Source organism: Mastomys coucha, unplaced genomic scaffold (genome assembly GCF_008632895.1).
Source record: "Mastomys coucha isolate ucsf_1 unplaced genomic scaffold, UCSF_Mcou_1 pScaffold12, whole genome shotgun sequence".
Lineage (NCBI taxonomy): Eukaryota > Metazoa > Chordata > Mammalia > Rodentia > Muridae > Mastomys > Mastomys coucha.
The window spans coordinates 7,501,140-7,519,038 of NW_022196894.1; the positions used below are offsets into that span (position 1 = coordinate 7,501,140).

The 17,899-nt window shown below is 49.2% G+C and overlaps 1 protein-coding gene across 1 annotated transcript in view; it reads right to left on the bottom strand.

Annotated features, from left to right (window-relative positions):
- The window catches only part of Litaf (lipopolysaccharide induced TNF factor), a 35,281-nt gene that overhangs the window by 8,150 nt on the left and 9,232 nt on the right, over positions 1-17,899 (bottom strand). The window lies entirely within an intron of this gene.

The following is a 17,899-nucleotide window of genomic DNA, read 5'->3' on the forward strand; positions in this document are numbered from 1 at the left end:
AATCCACCTGCCTCTGCCTCCCAAGTGCTGGGATTAAAGGCGTGCGCCACCACCGCCCGGCCTTTTGTTTTTACAAAGTAACTATGTTCAGGGCACAGTGACCCACACTGTAATCTCAGCGCTGGAGTGAAAGACGCAAGTTCAAGGACAGCCTGAGCCTACATAGTAAGATGCTCAGTGAATCTGCCTCTTTTTATTTACTTCTAAAATCTTTATTTTTAAGTGTGTATGTATGAGAGAAAGATAGAGAGAGACAGAGACAGAGAGAATGAAGTGCCAGAAGAGGTCATAGATGCCCTGGAGCTGTAGTGACAGTTTTGAGGCACTTGCCATGGATGATGGAACCCAAACTCAGGTTGTCCCTGGAGGAGCAATGTGTACTCTCCAGCCGCAGAGCCACTGGCCCAGCCTAGGCTGCCCTCCTGTAAAGCAGATCTGCTCTTCCTGAGGACCCACACCACACAAAGTCATCATTACCTATAACTCCAGTTTTCTTTTGGCATCTGCAGGTAGTGCACATATGTGATGCACAGACATATATAAAGGCAAAACTCACATAGACACAATGTTTTTAATCTTAACAAGAAGTATATTAACTGGAGATGTGGCTCAGTTGATCGAACACTTGCCTAGCATGCATGAGGCCCTGGGTTTGATCGCAGCATTTCAAAAACTGGATATGGTGGCAAATATTTGTAATCTCAACACTTGAAAGGTAGAGAGGCAGGCAAGAGGATCCGAAGCTTAATGTTGTTGCTGGCCAGTTTAAGATACATAGCAAGAGCCTGTTTCTAAATGGCCCCAAAGTAAACCCCCTAATCACACAATTTCTCATTTGCAGAGTGGAGTCCCAGGACAGCTAGAGACACAGTGGCTTCCATGAGGGCAGAGTTTTCCTGCCCTTGTCAGAGCTGCTACCTGCCTGGAACTTGTATCCAGATCCAGGCTATGCCCTGGATGGCCGATGCTCAGCAGTCACGAGGCACACAGCTGTTTCTTGTGGGCTATTTTCCAACCAGGCAGGACAGGCTCTGTGGCTTTAGAAGAGCTATTTAAGCCTGTCTCAGGACTGAGGGCAGTGGGCCGTGGTGCCAGCCCAGGCAGTCCTAGTACCTCCATTCACAGAGATCAGTCCTGTTCCGGAATGTGTAGGATGCAAAGAGTGGGCCTCTACAGAGACAAGGCCAGACTCCCTCAAGGACAGGAGTCCCCTGGGGGTTTAGACTAGCATTTCAAAGTAAGGAAATGGGGTGGGGGGCTTGGTAAAACAACATCAAGAAATGCCACGACAGCCAGCCAGTAAGGTGGCTCAGTCAAAGGTGCTCCTATCAAACCCGACCCCCTGAACTCAGTCCTCAAGACCCACTTAGTAAAAAAGAGACCTGACTTCTACAAGCTGCTCCCCAGCTCCTCTCCACAAGCACACTGTGGCTGCATCCACCCCAGTGAATAAATAAACACTTTAAAGTTAATATCCAATATCAGATAGGTTGTTACATAAAATAAAGCCTAGATTCTAAAAACTTACTACACAAAACTGACCCAAGACAGCCCACGAATAACTTAAACATTGGCTCTATGTCCAAAGGTACTAGCTATGTATTTAAGGAATTAAGTTAACTCTAGCTCTGCCAGTGTCCTCTTCAAAGCATAGCTATGGAAGAGCTTAAAGTGAGCTACCCACATGGCTCCCCTCTGAGCAGAAAAAATGAAGTCTCCTCAAGGCAAGCCAGACACCCCATGCAGAGGTGTCTGGAGAAGGCGCACCAAATTCTCCAGAGGTCAAAAAAGGGGTTTCAGAAGATCACAGGAGCATGCTGTGAAAACCACTTTAGAGCTAGAAACACACACACATACCAACAAAAGAACAAGACAGGAGCCAAAAACAGTTTGAGGTGCACTGTGGGTTTCCTCGGACAGGAAAGGAAATGCAGGGCGATGAGGCCACAGGCAGGCAGAGCTCACTCAGAACTCAGCTGATGCCTCTGGAGACAGCTTACCCCTAACCCTCCGTTCTAGTGCTGACCCAGCTTGCAGAAACTCCTGACAAGAGGAATAAGGCCGCTGCTGCTCGGCAGGAACTGAAATTATCCTGCCGTGAAAGAGACAGATGTGGTATGCACCATCCTTTCCTGTTCCTGAACTGCCAGACATGCTTCATAGATTTACTATGAAAACTGAGGGCCTATGTAAAAAAAAATTACAAGATCAGAAAACTGTGGTGTGTTCAGGAATCCTCATATTGCCCCTGGCAGGGGAGGACAAGAAAGGTGGCTGTGAAATGGTCTGGAGCCACTGAGCTGGCTTCATACAGCAAAGTCACCCTAGCACCTGCATTTTGGGTTTTGATTATCTTTTTTTTTTTAACATCGTATTTATTTAATGTATGAGTGCTCTGCTGCATATATATATCTGCCTGCCTGAAGAGGGCATCAGATCTCCCTATAGATGGTTGTGAGCCACCATGTAGTTACTGGGAATTGAACTCATAAACTCTGGAAGAGCAGCCAGTGCTCTTAGCCATTGAGCCCCAGGATTTTAATTATCTTTTGTTTGTAGAGATTTATTTATAGTTATATGTAAGTACAATGTAGCTGTCTTCAGAAGCACCAGAAGAGGGCATCAGATCTCATTACGGATGGTTGTGAGCCACCATGTGGTTGCTGGGATTTGAACTCACGACCTTCGGGAGAGCAGTCGGTGCTCTTACCTGCTGAGCCATCTCACCAGCCCGGTTTTGATTATCTTAAGAGAAGACTTCAGTGTAGACCAGGCTGGCCTAATACACCTGACCTGCCACTTCCTCAGCTTCCCAGGTGCTGGAATTACAGCTTTGTGCCACGAGGCCTGGCTTTAATACTACATTTCAAAAGAACTGACATTCAAACCTTCCTGGTCTGGAGAGTGAGGCTCTGTCTCCCATCCCAACACACACCCTCACTGAGTCATCTTCACGTGCTCTGACAGAATCTTCTGGAGCATGCAGATGAACAGTGTCTTCCAGACTGTGGGATTCAACAGTCACAAACATTTATAATTCTTTAAAAAGAGACAGACAGAGACACAGACACAGAGATAGAGAAAGCAAGGGCCAGCAAAATGGCTCAGAGAGCTTCCACCCACGTGGTGGAGAGAGAGAGAAATGAGTCTTGCAAGTCGTCCTTTGACCTCCTTACCAAAGCAAGCCATGATGGAAGTGTGCCTTGTCCCTCACAAAGTTAATTAATTGTTTGTTTGTTTGTTTAAAGAAAGTCTGGCCTTGTAATATCTATTTGGTGGTCTTGGGCAGCTGAGTGGCCACACTAGTCAAGTCAGGTGATTCTGAAAAACCTAGCTGCCATAGGATGAAATAAAGCTGGGAGCTTTGTGGAGGAAATAAAGGAGTGTCCCGCTGTCTCTCTCCTCCCCACCCCGCACCCCCTTAACTCTGTCATTAGGATATTTCAGTTGTTCATCCAGACTCACCTTACCCCAGCATTCACAAGGGAACACAAGGAGCCAGAGACGGCCGCTCCCACCATCTCAAAAAGACTTCTCTATCCAAACCTCGACCTCGGCATCCTTGTATAAACTGACCAGGCCCTGACTATCTCAAATCTTATGTTTGTTGGTTGGTTGGTTTGAAGACAGGGCCTCACTATGCTGCACTAGCTGGCCTGAAACTCACATTAGCCCCTGTCAAATGCTGAGCTTAAGGGTGTCACCACGCCTAAGTCCAAACCTATTTTTTTTAACATTTAAAAACATATTTTAACTAAATAGAATTGAATCACACATTCTTGTCCAAACCTATTTTTTTTAATTTATTTATTTTATGTATGTAAGTATATTGTTGTTGTGTTCAGACACACCAGAAGAGGGCATCAGATCCCATTACGGATATTACAGATGGTTATGAGCCACCATGTGGTTGCTGGGAATTGAACTCAGGACCTCTGGAAGAGCAGTCGGTGCTCCTAACCACTGACCCATCTCTCCAGCCCCCCAACCTATTTTTTAAAGGTGGGACATGGAGCACAGAGGCTTGGGAGGGTTGCATAAGGGTGGGACATGGAGCACAGAGGCTTGGGAGGATTGCATAAGGGTGGGACATGGAGCACAGAGGCTTGGGGGATTGCATAAGGGTGGGACATGGAGCACAGAGGCTTGGGGGATTGCATAAGGGTGGGACATGGAGCACAGAGGCTTGGGGGATTGCAAGGCCAGCTCCAGGCCCTGCTGTTTTCAGAGCCCAGAGCGGTGGTTCTCAACCTGTGGTTCGTGACACTTTGGGGAGTAGAATAACCCTTTCACACCTAAGACCATCAGAAAACACTGATATTTACATTATGATTCAAAACAACTGTAAAATTATAATTATGAAGTAGCAAAAAAAAAAATTCTATGATTGGGGGTCACCAGGACATGAGGTTGTAACAATAGGAAGGTCTAGAGCCATGCTTGGCACAGTGTCCCTGCTATGGTTGCCTTGAATAAACGTCTTGCCAGGGTTGAACCCAGGCTCTGTATTAGCTTGCTGTAGAGGGGTCTGTGGGCTAGGGAGCCAACTCTCAGCTGCAGACAAGCAAGATTTGAACCCAGGCTCTGTATTAGCTTGCTTTAGGGGGGTCTGTGGGCTAGGGAGCCAACTCTCTAGTGCTGATCTTGCTGCAGACAAGCAAGATCAACACTAGAGTCTGGACCAGCTGGGAGAAGATCCCTGGCCTATATCGACCCAGCACTCAGCATCCCCACATCCCTGTAGCAGGGCCTCAGTGATCTGCTTTGGGGAAGATAGTAGCTTCAGTGATACGCAGGACAGATGGGACACACAGATTGACAGCCATCTGTGGCCTGCAGGACGATGTCTAGGAGACATAGTCTCCACCCGAACCTGCTACAGAGAAGGGTCTCTCAGGCTTGTTTTCATTAACACAGCTCCAGCATCCCAGGCAGAATAATTAAATCATGTGCAACTCAATTCATTAATTTAAATTTAATTTCATTTCTGCCTAACAAGAGAAACTACAATTAAGAACTGAGATTTTGCTGGGCAGAGGTGAATTTGAAGGCTACACACCATTGCAATAGTTAAGACTTTGTTTTCACATGGTCACCCTTTGTCACTCCCCTAGTGTGCTCAAGGCCAGCATGTCCCTTAGCCAGAGAGGGTTCTTGCTGTCACACACGGAAGCCTCCCCATCTGCCCAGCCCCTTCTCCCCAAAGCCAGGCCCTCCCAGGACAGTTTACAGCCCACCTGTGGTAACAGATACTGCAGAGCATTCCTATCCACTGCTCTGGGGACAAGCACAACTGAGCTGGCTGGTGTCTGCTTCCACCCTGTCACTGAGTCACTCTGTGTCACAGCCAGGCCCTCCAGGCCCACGTCTTGGGCGTCCACCAGTAAAAATACTGTGTGCTCAACCCAAGAAGCAAGAAGGTGGCACTGGACACAGCCGTTTATTTTGTGTGCGTGCATATCTGTGCACACCTGTGTGTACCTGTGCCCATGGGTTAGGTGTTGTCAGGTGTCTACCTTAGTCAGTCTCCCAGTGCTGTACATTATAGGCATGCCTGGCTGTTATATGGACTCTGGGGATCCAAACCCAGGCCCTCATTTCCAGGCAGCAAGCACTTTGCTAACTGATTGTTACTAGACATTTACTTTGAGCATCAGTATTCTGGCTTGACTAAATCTATTCCAGTACTCCTCTCTCATGGACCCACCCCACTCCTGGATTTACAAATACACTAGGATGGGTATTCGTCTGGGCAGTGGTGGTGCACACCTTTAATCCTAGCACTAGGGAGGCAGAGGCAGGCGGATCTCTGAGTTCAAAGCCAGAGGCCTACAGGGTGCATTCCAGGATACCCAGTCTCAAACAACAAGAAGAAACCTAAAAAATAAATTAAGGCGGGGGTGGGGGGACGGCATTCGGGCTGTGACTGCTAAGGCCCTGGTTTCCACCTCTAAACATAGAAAAAAACAAAATACCAAGGTGAACCTAGCCTCTTACATTACTTAACAGACTAATTCACCCCTTTATGTAACTCGCTGAGATAAGAATATTATGATCATGATCACCCCAATCCACACCTGAGCAAATGTCTCAGAGAGGTTAAGCTGCTTCTCACCAGTGGCAGGTCGAGAGGCTGGGGCCTGAGCCACATCCATGGACTCCAGAGCTCTCCACACCTTACCAAAGCTCCTCCAGGCTGGAGAAGCACCTGCAGCAGTGGCAGCCCGCAGCAGCAGCAGCGGCAGCCCGCAGCAGCAGCGGCAGCCCGCAGCAGCAGCAGCGGCACCCCGCAGCAGCAGCGGCAGCCCACAGCAGCGGCAGTCCGCAGCAGCGGCAGCCCGCAGCAGCAGCGGCACCCCGCAGCAGCAGCGGCACCCCGCAGCAGCAGCAGCGGCGGCACCCCGCAGCATCCCGCAGCACCCCGCAGCAGCGGCAGCCTGATTTGCACAGGTTGCTCCCACACCAAACTCACAAGAAATTAAGTGCAGACAACAACCCAAGCCTGACTGGCCAGGGACTGCTGCTTTCTCTGATACTGTAACACACAACACTTATTTTTAGTAAAGAAAGCTTTTTGTATGGTAAAATAAGACTTCCACACACTCATACATGATATAAAAATTCTTTGACAAGTATAGATTTCAACTATTTTATTATATTTTATTTTTATTTTATCAAAAACTATCTGCCTCTTCTGAAACAGGGTTCCATATTGGCTGACGGTGGAGAGATGCAAACTTCACAGGGCTGGCCCCTCTCCAGCACCTTCAGAGATGAAAAGATAAAGGATCTGGGGCCCCTCATCTCCTGAGGAGAGAACAGAGGTAGGTAATGCAGCTAAAGAGGAAAACACCCAAAATCCTGGGAAGGAGTCACACTATCGGGCCCAGTGATCTTTAGTGTTCTGAATTAAGATCAGCGAATGTCAGGTTATAGAGAGACACCCGTGTTCAGTCAGATTTGTTTCTAAGGAATTGTTCCAACAACTCAAGAATTCCCTGAGAGTCCAGAAGAGTCAGTTATTCCCAGCCCTGCCCACAAACCCTAAGTCTTCCTCCGGGCCTGGGCCCACAGCAGACCTTCCCTCCATGTGGATTGAAGCAGCCTGGCTGTCCTGACAGGATTCAGCCTGAGCCCCAACTTATGGCTAAAGAGAAGGCTGCCAAAGGCCAACAGAGCACCAGGCCACCAGGCTCCCAGCCACGGCTTGTAATGATCCTAAAAACTATTCCGCTCTGGAGAGTCCAGACACAAAAGGCTTCCCTAAAGTCCTATTGATGCCAAATGCCCAGGACAGGAAAGTCCACAGACATGGAAAGCAAACTGACTGTGACAGGGACTGGGGGATGGCACAAGAGGGAGATGGGAGCTGTTTTAGAGGCGATAAGATGGTCTGAAACTAGTCAGAGGTGACAGTCACACAACACCGTGAAGCTATGAAGAGCTGCCTGCTGTTGGCTTTAAATGGTTAACTCTGCCAGGCATGTTGGCATATGCCTGTAACCTCTCACTCAGACAGTAGAGACAAGAGGATCAAAAATTCAAAGCCAGATTGGGCTACACAGTGAGTCTCGGTTGCAAAAGCAGTTCCTTAGGGAACTGTTGGACAGATGGCTCTGTCCATCTGTAAGTTCATTTCCACGTAAGCATGAGGCCCTGAGTTCTGACCCCCAGCACCCACATACAAATGCAGCTGTGGTGCCAGGCATCTGGAACCCCAGCACTGAGCAGGTGGAGAAAGGGGCAACTCCAGAGCCATTCTAGTCAGCCAGCAGACCCTGCCTCACAAGCTAAAGTGGAGAGAAGTAGAGGCCGCCCAGCATCACCACATAGGCACAATGAGGTCTCATCTTAGAAATCTTAGTTTTACATGACTCTGATGGGTCAGAGAAGCACACGGCGAGGCTCCCTTGAGGAGCAGCACCCAGTGTGTCTTACCTGCTGTGACTGTCTTGGAGAGGCCCCACACCTAAACTTTTAGGGGTGTTTTACTTTCTTCTGAGCACCTCTCTTTTCTCCTAACCTTTGTGCTTAAGCATACATCAAAATATCTTTACTAAAATCTCCAACCCTGAAGGGAGGGGCATGAAGACATTGCCAGAACTTTCTACATACAATTTAATATTCAAGCTTGCAAATTGGCCCTTAGCCCTTCCAAGGACTGAAGACCTGAAAGCAACCAGTGACCACCCACACCACACCCTAACTAGAATGACCAATGTCCGGTCTTTCAAAGGCCATGTTCTTGTCTCATCTCTGTCACCACTGCAAAGATCTGCACTGGCAATCTTGCTTACATGTCCCCAAGCAGGTTTTGTCTCCGTAGGCCTCCCTCTGATGGCTGCCAGTGTCCACCAGAGAGGCAAGTGCCGAGAGCACACAGGACAGGCAGGAGCCCTAACTCAGCTGTCAGAGTCCCTAGCTCTTCGCTGTAGCTGTCCAAGGCACTTTCTCATTGCCTGTCTTCCTGACTACCTGTGGGTTCTGTAAGAGCAAGAACAGAAATGTGTTAATAGCACCGTAGCAGCTATAAGCATGGCCAAATGGTACGGTGACTCACAGGTGAGCCACTACTCCACCCTCCCTAAGACAGAAGGTTTCCCTGAATAAGGAACACTTTAGGTACAAAATCCAGGAAAGTCCCAAGCAACGTAGAACAAGATGGTCCCAGTGGTACTGAGAAAACACTTGCGGAGAACAGTATCCATGTTTAAATGCCACATAAGAGCCATCTTGAGATTTGGAAGTATAGAGTTAGGTGTAGTTGATGTAAGCCTGTAATTCCCAAGGAGGCTGGACAGAGAGTCAAGGCCAGGCTGGGTTATATAAACCCTCTCAAAAAGGGGGTGCATTAGGGAGATAGGTCAGTTGGTAATATGTTTGTCTTGAAAGCACAAAGACCTGAGTCTCACCCCCAAACCCCATATTTTAAAAAGAGCTAGGCATAGTACTCCATGGCTATGATCAAAGCACCTGGAAGTAGAGACAGGCAACTCTCTGGGGCTCACTTGGCAGTCATCCTTGCCTACTGGGCAACCTCTAGGTCAGTAAGGTGGAACTCCGGAGGAACTACAACCAAGGCTGACGTCTGGCCTCCCACACGGACGCAATGGGCCATCTGGAAACAAAAGCCATAACTTAGAATCTAAGGGGAGGAAGTGGCCAGTCTGTCGGTCAGGGGAAGTTGCTGACGCAATGACAAGTGTTCATGTGGCACCTTCACACTTCCGTTCAGATGTGAGGCTCTAGTGAGAGCTGGGCAGAGTGGCTGACCACCTTCCGGACTAAGGCTGCAGCCAGCCCTTTGCTACCTCCAGATTCCTGAGAGTGAAATATGGCTCAGCAGGGTGCCCTGGAATGTCCGGGCAGGAGGTCAAGCAAGCCATGATGTGGGTAGACAACATTGAACAGGGAAATGTGGAGGCGGCAGAGCATGTTGAAACCAGAGAGAGGAAGATAAAATGCCAGTCTAGCAGGCTCATGGCCTATTCATTTTGTAATCGCTGGTGAATGCACATGGTGGCGCAAGTTCCCAGGTCCGTGGAAGGGGCTTCTTCCCAGGGGGTGCATTAGGGAGATAGGAGTAAGGACAAGGTGTAAGGACAAGGAGTAAGGACAAGGAGTAAGGACAAGGACAGGAAGGGAAAGGCACCATCCTTCCTCTCTGGCATGAGGGTCAAAGGGACAAAGTCAAGTTGAAAGGAAATAGAGGGCAGACAGGGACTCCTGAACCTCCAAACGTCCTGTAGGCTAAAGGCTTTCAGTATGTCCCAGTGTCACCAGAACAAACAGCCAGGTTCTGAACCCCACAGGGAGATTCCCTCAACAGCTGGACTCACAAGTGGGCCCCACAGGGAGATTCCCTCAACAGCTGGACTCACAAGTGGGCCCCTCTGGCACCTCCCTACGTGGCTCAGAAAGATCTGCCATTCTGCACCAACCCTGGCCTCCTCACACAGATGCAATGGGTCACCTGGAAACAAAGCCCTGACTTAGAATCTAAGGGGCATAAATAAATTCTGCAACTTTAACTTGGTTTAGCCCAAGATGCTACACATCAGCAACTGCAGGCAGTGTGCGGAGGGCTGCCTGTCATCATAAAAGTCTTTCTGAAAGGGAGGCAAGTCAGAGGAAAATATACAGGAAGAAGCCACAGGCCAAGGTAGAGCCCCCCGGCCCCCTCCAAATGACCCCTACCAGAACAAAGCCAAGATGGCACCTTAACCTTGGCCCAAGGACACACTTGAGGATGTGTCTCATTCCCTGCCATCCCTTATTGGATGTTATTCTATTGTTGTTTTTAGGCAGGGCTTCACACTCGCTATAAAGCGGAGGATAGCCGTAGACTTCCAACCCTCCTTGCTTTTCACCTCTCTACTACTGGAATTTCAGGCCTGTGGCACCATCGCTGGGTTATGTTGTGCTGGGGACTGAATGGGTCTTTGTGCTTGCCAGGCAAGCACTCTACCAACTGAGCTGCACTCTCATCCCCTCTGACTCCATTTTAAGCTGTGAGTTGGCTCCCCTCTGTGTAATTGAGGCCTGTAAGCTCCCAGAGGGCTTCTGGTGCAACAGCCCCTGCCTTCTAGGCAGCCCTCTGCCCAGACCTCACAGGAACCTCACCTCTTTGCCATCACAGTGAAGTCTACTCCTTGGCCCTGCTGCCTCTCTCTCTCTCTCTCTCACAGGTGCACTCCCCTCTCACAAGTGTACCTTCTCTCACAGGTGTACTCCCCTCTCACAGGTGCACTCCCTCTCACAGGTGCATCCTCTCTCACAAGTGCACTCCCCTCTCACAGGTGCACCCCCTCTCACAGGTGCATCCTCTCTCACAAGTGCACTCCCCTCTCACAGGTGCACCCTCTCTCACAGGTACACTCCCCTCTCACAGGTGCACTCCCTCTCACAGGTGCACTCCCTCTCACAGGTGCACTCCCTCTCACAGGTGCACTCCCTCTCACAGGTGCACCCCCTCTCACAGGTGCACCCCCTCTCACAGGTGCATCCTCTCTCACAGGTGCACCCCCTCTCACAGGTACATCCTCTCTCACAGGTGCACCTTCTCTCACAGGTACATCCTCTCTCACAGGTGCACCCTCTCTCACAGGTGCACTCTCTCTCACAGGTGCACTTCCCCTCTCACAGGTGCACCCCCTCTCACAGGTGCACCCCCTCTCACAGATGCACCCCCTCTCACAGGTGCATCCTCTCTCACAGGTGCACCCCCTCTCACGGGTGCATCCTCTCTCACAGGTGTATCCTCTCTCACAGATGCACCTTCTGCACAAGGCCTCTTCTTCCCTGGCCACAGCCCCTTCCGAGTTTCTGTTTTCCTCAGGTTCCCAGCACAGGCTTGGGGACCACATCTTCCTGGTAAGATAATGCCAGCCTGACTTGTGGTTTCTTTCCACAGTGGGTCACCAACAACTCAGAGTTCCCTCATTCCTCAACTGAGACCCTACAAACAGAGCACAGGCGTTTTCCCTGCCATGCTCTGTACAGTTTCACATTCTAGGCAGGCTTCACCTTCTCAAAACAGGGAGGCTCCATGAACCTGCTACCACGATGAGAGAGAATTCCACAGCTCTCCACACTCCCAGCATATCTGCACCAGATGAAAAGCTGTCATCTCAGAGTGGTAGAGTCCAAATCTTGGCCAATGATCTAGAGAAGCCAATCTGCGACAAACAGCAGAGCGAGACAGGACAGCTAACCACAACGTGGGACCCTGGAAGAGGCAGAAGAACTGATGGCATCCAAATGAGATGTGCAGTTTGGCTGAGGAGTGGCATGCCCACGCAGAGCCCTCAGTAGTGTGATGCCCCTGAGGATTCACAGCAGGCCGCACTAAGCACTGTCAGTCTGACTTGTCCTCAAACAGAGCATGAAAGCCTGACCCCCGACACTGTGGTTCTGGAAAGTGGGGTCTAAAGAACAGATGAATGTATCTAGTGATAAGGGTCGATATAAAAGGCAGGTTATGTCCTTCCTCCTCTACCTCAGGCCTCTGCCATGTGACTTAGCAGAAGGCCCTCCCCCAGACCGTTTGCTAATGGACTTTCAGCTTCTATAACTGTAAAGGAATTAGTTTCTGTTGATTATAAGTTTACCCAGTTTCAGGAGGAAGATGGGGCTCAATGGGTGGAGTTCTAGCTTAACATACACAAAGCCCTATGTCTGATTGCCAGCACCTAAAAAAGGGGAGAGGGAGGCAGAAGTTCAAGGTCATTGTTCTTAGTTAGCTATATAGAGGTCAAAGTCAGCCAGAGATTCACAGATTGTTTTTATAAATAGATAGATATACACATAGATAGATAAATAAATTTTGAGACAGGGTTTCTCCGAGTAGCCCTGGCTGTCCTAGAACTTGCTCTGTAGACCAGGCTGGCCTCAAACTCAGAGCTCCGCCTGCCTCTGCCTCAAGTGCTAGGATTAAAGGTATGCGCCACTGCCTGGCTCTAAAAGTCAAGCATGGTGGTGCATCTTTAACCCCAGTACTCAGGGGCAGAGGCTGGTGGATCTCTGCATTTGAGGCCAGCCCAGTCTACACAGTGTGCTCCAGGATAGCTATAGCCGCATAACAGAGAGACCCTGTCCGATAACAATAAACAAAGCAGGGCTAGAGCTGGACTCAGCTGGCAGAGCTTGGCCAGCATGCACAGCCCTGAGCTGGACTGTTTTAATTACAGAAATGTCATGTATCCTCTTACTGTAGTAAACACAGGATGAGAACCCAGGAGGCAGGTGCTGCCCTAGTGGACAGCTGAAATGTTCACATCTTTGGAACTGAGTAACAGCTGGAGGGGGAGAGGCCAGCGGCAGCCAAGACAGGAGAGGAAAGTGACTTTTGGGGCACCTCCAAAAGTGAGAAGGGACCCTGAGCTCACCATAGTCTCTGCCAGAGAGCCAGGCTAGGACCTTCTTTCTGACTGAGAGCTCAGAAAAAACTAAAGCTGTAAAAGCACACGCATGCCCCGAGGCTCTATGGGAGGCAGAATGTAAGAACCACATTTGGCAGAAGAAATTCTTAAAGATGTTAAAATCCTATGTGGTTGCTTTTAACCACATCTAGCAAAACAAAGAGAGAAATGACTTAATGGAATTCATAAGTAAAACAGAAGCAGAAAGACAGCTGGAAACCACTCAGCCTGGCCACATAAGGAAATGTAGGGCATCCCTAGAGGGAAGCAAGGGTGTGGCTAGGTGACCGCCTGCTGAAGACACTGGTTGGGAAGGGGTGGACAATGACAGCAGGCAAGCGTGTTGGAGATCTCCCAAGAAAGCTGAGGCCTCAAGGCCTGCCTTACAGGAGTCTAGAAAGCCTCAAGACAACCCCACCCTCTAGTGAGGGACCTCTCAATGCGGCAGGTGCTAGAGCAGATACAGGGGTAGGGTAGCGCACAGCCTCTTCCACCTGGGCCTCAGAGGAACCATGGTACCCCGAGCAGAGGCATGGCAGAGGGGATACTGCTGCGAGTCCCCATCAGGTTGACAGCTGGGTGAAGGAGCCATAGGGTGAAGTCACCAGACAGTGAACCCATGAGAGATGCTTCATAAGAGAACTCGGCCAGGGGGAGTGGGAGGCACAGTCGCCCAGACCTCAGGAGGGGGCACATGGGAGGCACAGCCGCCCAGACCTCAGGAGATGGCACATGGCAGGAGAGAATATTCTGCCAGGTATGGCAGTGCTAGCCTGTAATCTTAGCATTTAAGAAGCAAGCAAGAGCCGGGCGGTGGTGGCACACGCCTTTAATCCCAGCACTTGGGAGGCAGAGGCAGGCGGATTTCTGAGTTCGAGGTCAGCCTGGTCTACAGACAGCCAGGACAGCCAGGGCTATACAGAGAAATTCTGTCTCAAAAAAAAAAAGGGGGGGGGGAAATACATATAAATGTTCTAGTGGTATGTGCCTTTGATCTCTGTAATCTTTATTTTCAAGGGGCAGAGGTAAAAAAACATCAAAGCCAGCTTGAAACGCAACACAGCAAGACCCTGCCTCAAAAAAAGGGAAGGCGGGGGCAGGTAGAAAGATAGCTAAGGAAGTAAGAGAACTTAACTGATCTTGCAGAAGACCCAAGTTTAATTCCCAGCACCCACAGGCAGACGATCGGTACCGCCTGTAACTAGCTCTGCATGAGCCAACACCTCCATGCTAGCACCAGAACACACTTGTACACCCATAATTTAAAAATAAATACATCATTAAACACCACACACAACTTGAAGCTTGGGAGAGGGTTCAGTCAGTAAAGGGTTCCACAGGAAAGGTAAGACCTGAGTCTGGCTGCACCACCCAGTGAGAAACGTCAGTGGGGGAGGGGACACTGGTTCATAATCCCAGACCTGAAGGACAGGGGAGGTTGGATCCCTGGAGCTCACTGGACAGTTTAGTTAACCTGGATTAAGGGGTACAGGCTCAGTGAGACACCATCTGAAATGCACACGTGCAGATGTCACACTGCCTGTCCTGTTGGATTGAGAAGTCAGCTGGGACCTGTCATCCTCTTTTCTTGCAAAGTCCTCTCTCTGGACAGGGAATGTTCTCTAGCCATATGTTTTTCACAGGCTGATAAATCAAAGAGAATTTTCTGAGTTTGTGTCCCTAAATCTCACTCATGTCTGATTCCAGAGACTCTGGACTTGAGACTAGAACTGGGCTGAACAAGACTTTGACATGACGGGAACAGAATGGATTTCAGACGACATAAGGCCATGTGAGGTCGGAGCAGAATACTGTCTTTCCTGGATGTATTTTATAACTACTCTTCAACACCAAACTCTGCACACAGACCCTGAGAGGACAGCGAAGAAAACCCTCACCAGATGCCAGCACCTTGTAGTTGAGCCTCTAGATCCAAAAGGACACATTTCTATTTATTCTAGCACACCCAGTCTCAAGAATTCTATTACTGTAGTGAAATGCACTAAGGGTACACAGCTAATTTTGCATCTTTTCTGTAAATCTGAAACTAAACGATACTAAATGTTTACTTAGGGTTGGAGAGAGCGCTCAACAGGTAGAGTGGTCACCTTATAACTATGGGAACTTAAGTTTTAATCTCTGGGGGGCAGGTAGAGCAAGCATAGTGTGGCATTATTCATTTGTAATTACAGAGCTGGACGTAGGGGTAGGGGTGGGGTGGGGGACAGAGACCAGGCAGATCCCTGGAGCTCACTGGACAGTTTAGTTAGCAGATCATGAACTACGGGTTCAATGAGAAAATCCACATGAAAATCCAGCACTGAGCTCACGGGCAAGGCAGCCTTAATAAGATGTGAGGGGACCCGAAGAATAACACCCAAGGTTGCCCTTTGGCCTCTGCATGTACACTTGTAAACACACAAACATGAACACACACAGAAAATAAAATAAAAAGCCTATGTGGAAGAGGAAAACCCACACCTAATGTCACGGTACTGCTTCTTATTCACCCACAGTTTTGTTCTGTTTTGTTAGTTTGTTTGTTTTTTGGTTTTTCAAGACAGGGTTTCTCTGTGTAGCCCTGCCTGTCCTGGAACTCACTCTGTAGACCAAGCTGACCTCGAACTCAGAAATCCACCTGTCTCTGCCTCCCAAGTGCTGGGATTAAAGGCGTGTACCACCACTGCCCGGCCCACCCACACTGTTAAATCACATGGGAACTGGCTGGAGTGTAGACCTCCCCAGAGGGTAAACTGAGGCTCATGTCACCAAGGAATCAGCTGAAAGTCAGTGTGCATGAGTGTTCTGGTCATGGTTTTCCCTTCTGTGAGAGACATGGCCTCCCCCACTGGAATACTGGGCTCTCTCTGTAGAGCTGCTGTAGGGCAGTGGACTGCCTAGTCATACTGCCACACAGGATAGAGTATGCAGCCATCAAACAGCTTCAGGACTGTGTGTGGAGAGGACACATTGTCTCTGAGGGAGGCCACGGTGTGAACAAGCCAGGACAGCAAGAAGATAATACCATCAGCATTAGTCACAGTCCCTTCCATCACACATACCTTGGGAGGACACATAAGAGATGACGTCAGTTCTCGCAGGAAGCAGACAAGGTCAGAGGAGAGAAGGGAGTGACCTTTGCCACTTTCATGTTCTCCTTGGCCATAGCTATAATCACACCCAACAAATAAACCCCCTTTAGGTTAAAAAAAAGAAAGAAAGAAAACTCCCTAGCTAACCTGCCTGCTGGCCCCAGTCCCAGGACAGTTCTCTCATCGTATGTTAAAGTAACATGACCACAGCCCTTTGTCCTGTGAACTGTGTGCCAGGTCCCTCCTGTTTGCACAGGGATCAAGGCCTCTAATTACAGGCTAAATGAAGAATCTATCTAGGGTGTCCACATCCGCACAGTCAACCAACCATGGACTAAAATCATTTGGAAAAAACCAAGCCAGCTGCACTGTGCACGCACACCACTTTTTATTATTCCCAAGACAGTAAGTAGAATAATTATTTACCCAGTGTTAAACTGTCTTCGCCTTTTTTTTTCTTTTGGATCTTTAAAGAAAAGGTTTGTTTTTACTTCTATGTATCTAGATGTATGTATTCACACAAGCATAGTTGTCTCCAGAGGCCAGAAAAAGGCCACTGGCTCCTGAAGGCTGCAGTTCCAGACAATTGTGACTCACCTGACGTGGTTTCTGGGAACTGAACCTTGATCGTCTATAAACCAGTAAGCCTCTTAACCACTGAGCCACCTCTCCAAACTTCTTTTGGATTTTTCAGACAGTCTTGAACCTGGTCTTTTGCCTCCCTCCAAGTGCTGGGATTCGGCGAGTGACACCACCCAGCTTTGTTTAGGTCGGATAAGCAGTTACCGGAGCGGTCTCTGAGGTGGAGGGCAGTTTGTACTTGCCTTGGGGAATTTGTACACCAGCACAGATCTGTACTTCAACCCAAATCCGTAGGTTTGACATTTTTTTTGTAAGGGGCCAGAGCAACCAAGAATTCTGCCCTAAGGAGCCCTGTGGTTGAGGGTTTATCATTTGGCAAGAGGGCGCTGAGTCGATCACTTTCCACTTCGTATTTTTCCCTGCTGGGTATTTCGTGCTATGGCCCATTCTCACTCAGGGACTTCAGGAGGTCAAAGATGGGCTAGGCATGGTAGGCTGAGAGCCCTTCCTGGCTGGCCTGAAGAGTCTGCAGGGAGACTAAAGGTTAGTCCACAAGCCCAAGCAAACGCAGGAGGTGGGTACCAAGACCAGCTTCTTAGAGTGAATGCAAGTTTGGGGGATGGGGAAGGCACGGAGCAGGGTGGACATCTGCCCAGAGGCAGCACATCTGTATCCTGAGGTGGAAGTAGGGGTGGGGGCCGTCCAGTTTCAAGGGCCTCCACAGCAGGGGGCACCAGTCTGGGTCTCCGGAGGACCCAGCAGAGTTCCCCAAAGTATTTAACCTTTAGCAAGAATGAGCGTAGATCCTCCAACCCTAGAATGCTGGGAGCCACCCAGTAACGCATTACAACACAAACAACACACCACACAAAGCCTTGGGCACCACTTACGAATGCCAGAGTCTACGGCTGCAGAACTTTCTACGCCACCCAGTCTCACCCACAATCTCTTTAAATGTCTCCAGGACACTCTTACCTTTTTTAAGATTTATTTATTTTTATTTTATGTATGGGTGTTTTGCCTGCATGTGTGTATGTGAACCAGACTGGTGCCTGCAGAGCCCAGAAAAGGGCACTGGGTTCCTGAGAACTGGAGTTCAAGATGGTTCTAAGCCTCTCTGTGGGTGCTGGGAATCAAACTTGGGTCCTCTTAAAGAGACAGGGCTCTTTTTTAAAAAAGAAAGCTGTAAAGAAAAGTAGAATTATAACATCTGCAGGAAATCTAGATGGAGCAAGAGATCATTAAGGGAAATAAGCAAGACTCAGAAAGACAACTAGCAGGGTGGGGAAGCGGCAGGAAAGTGGA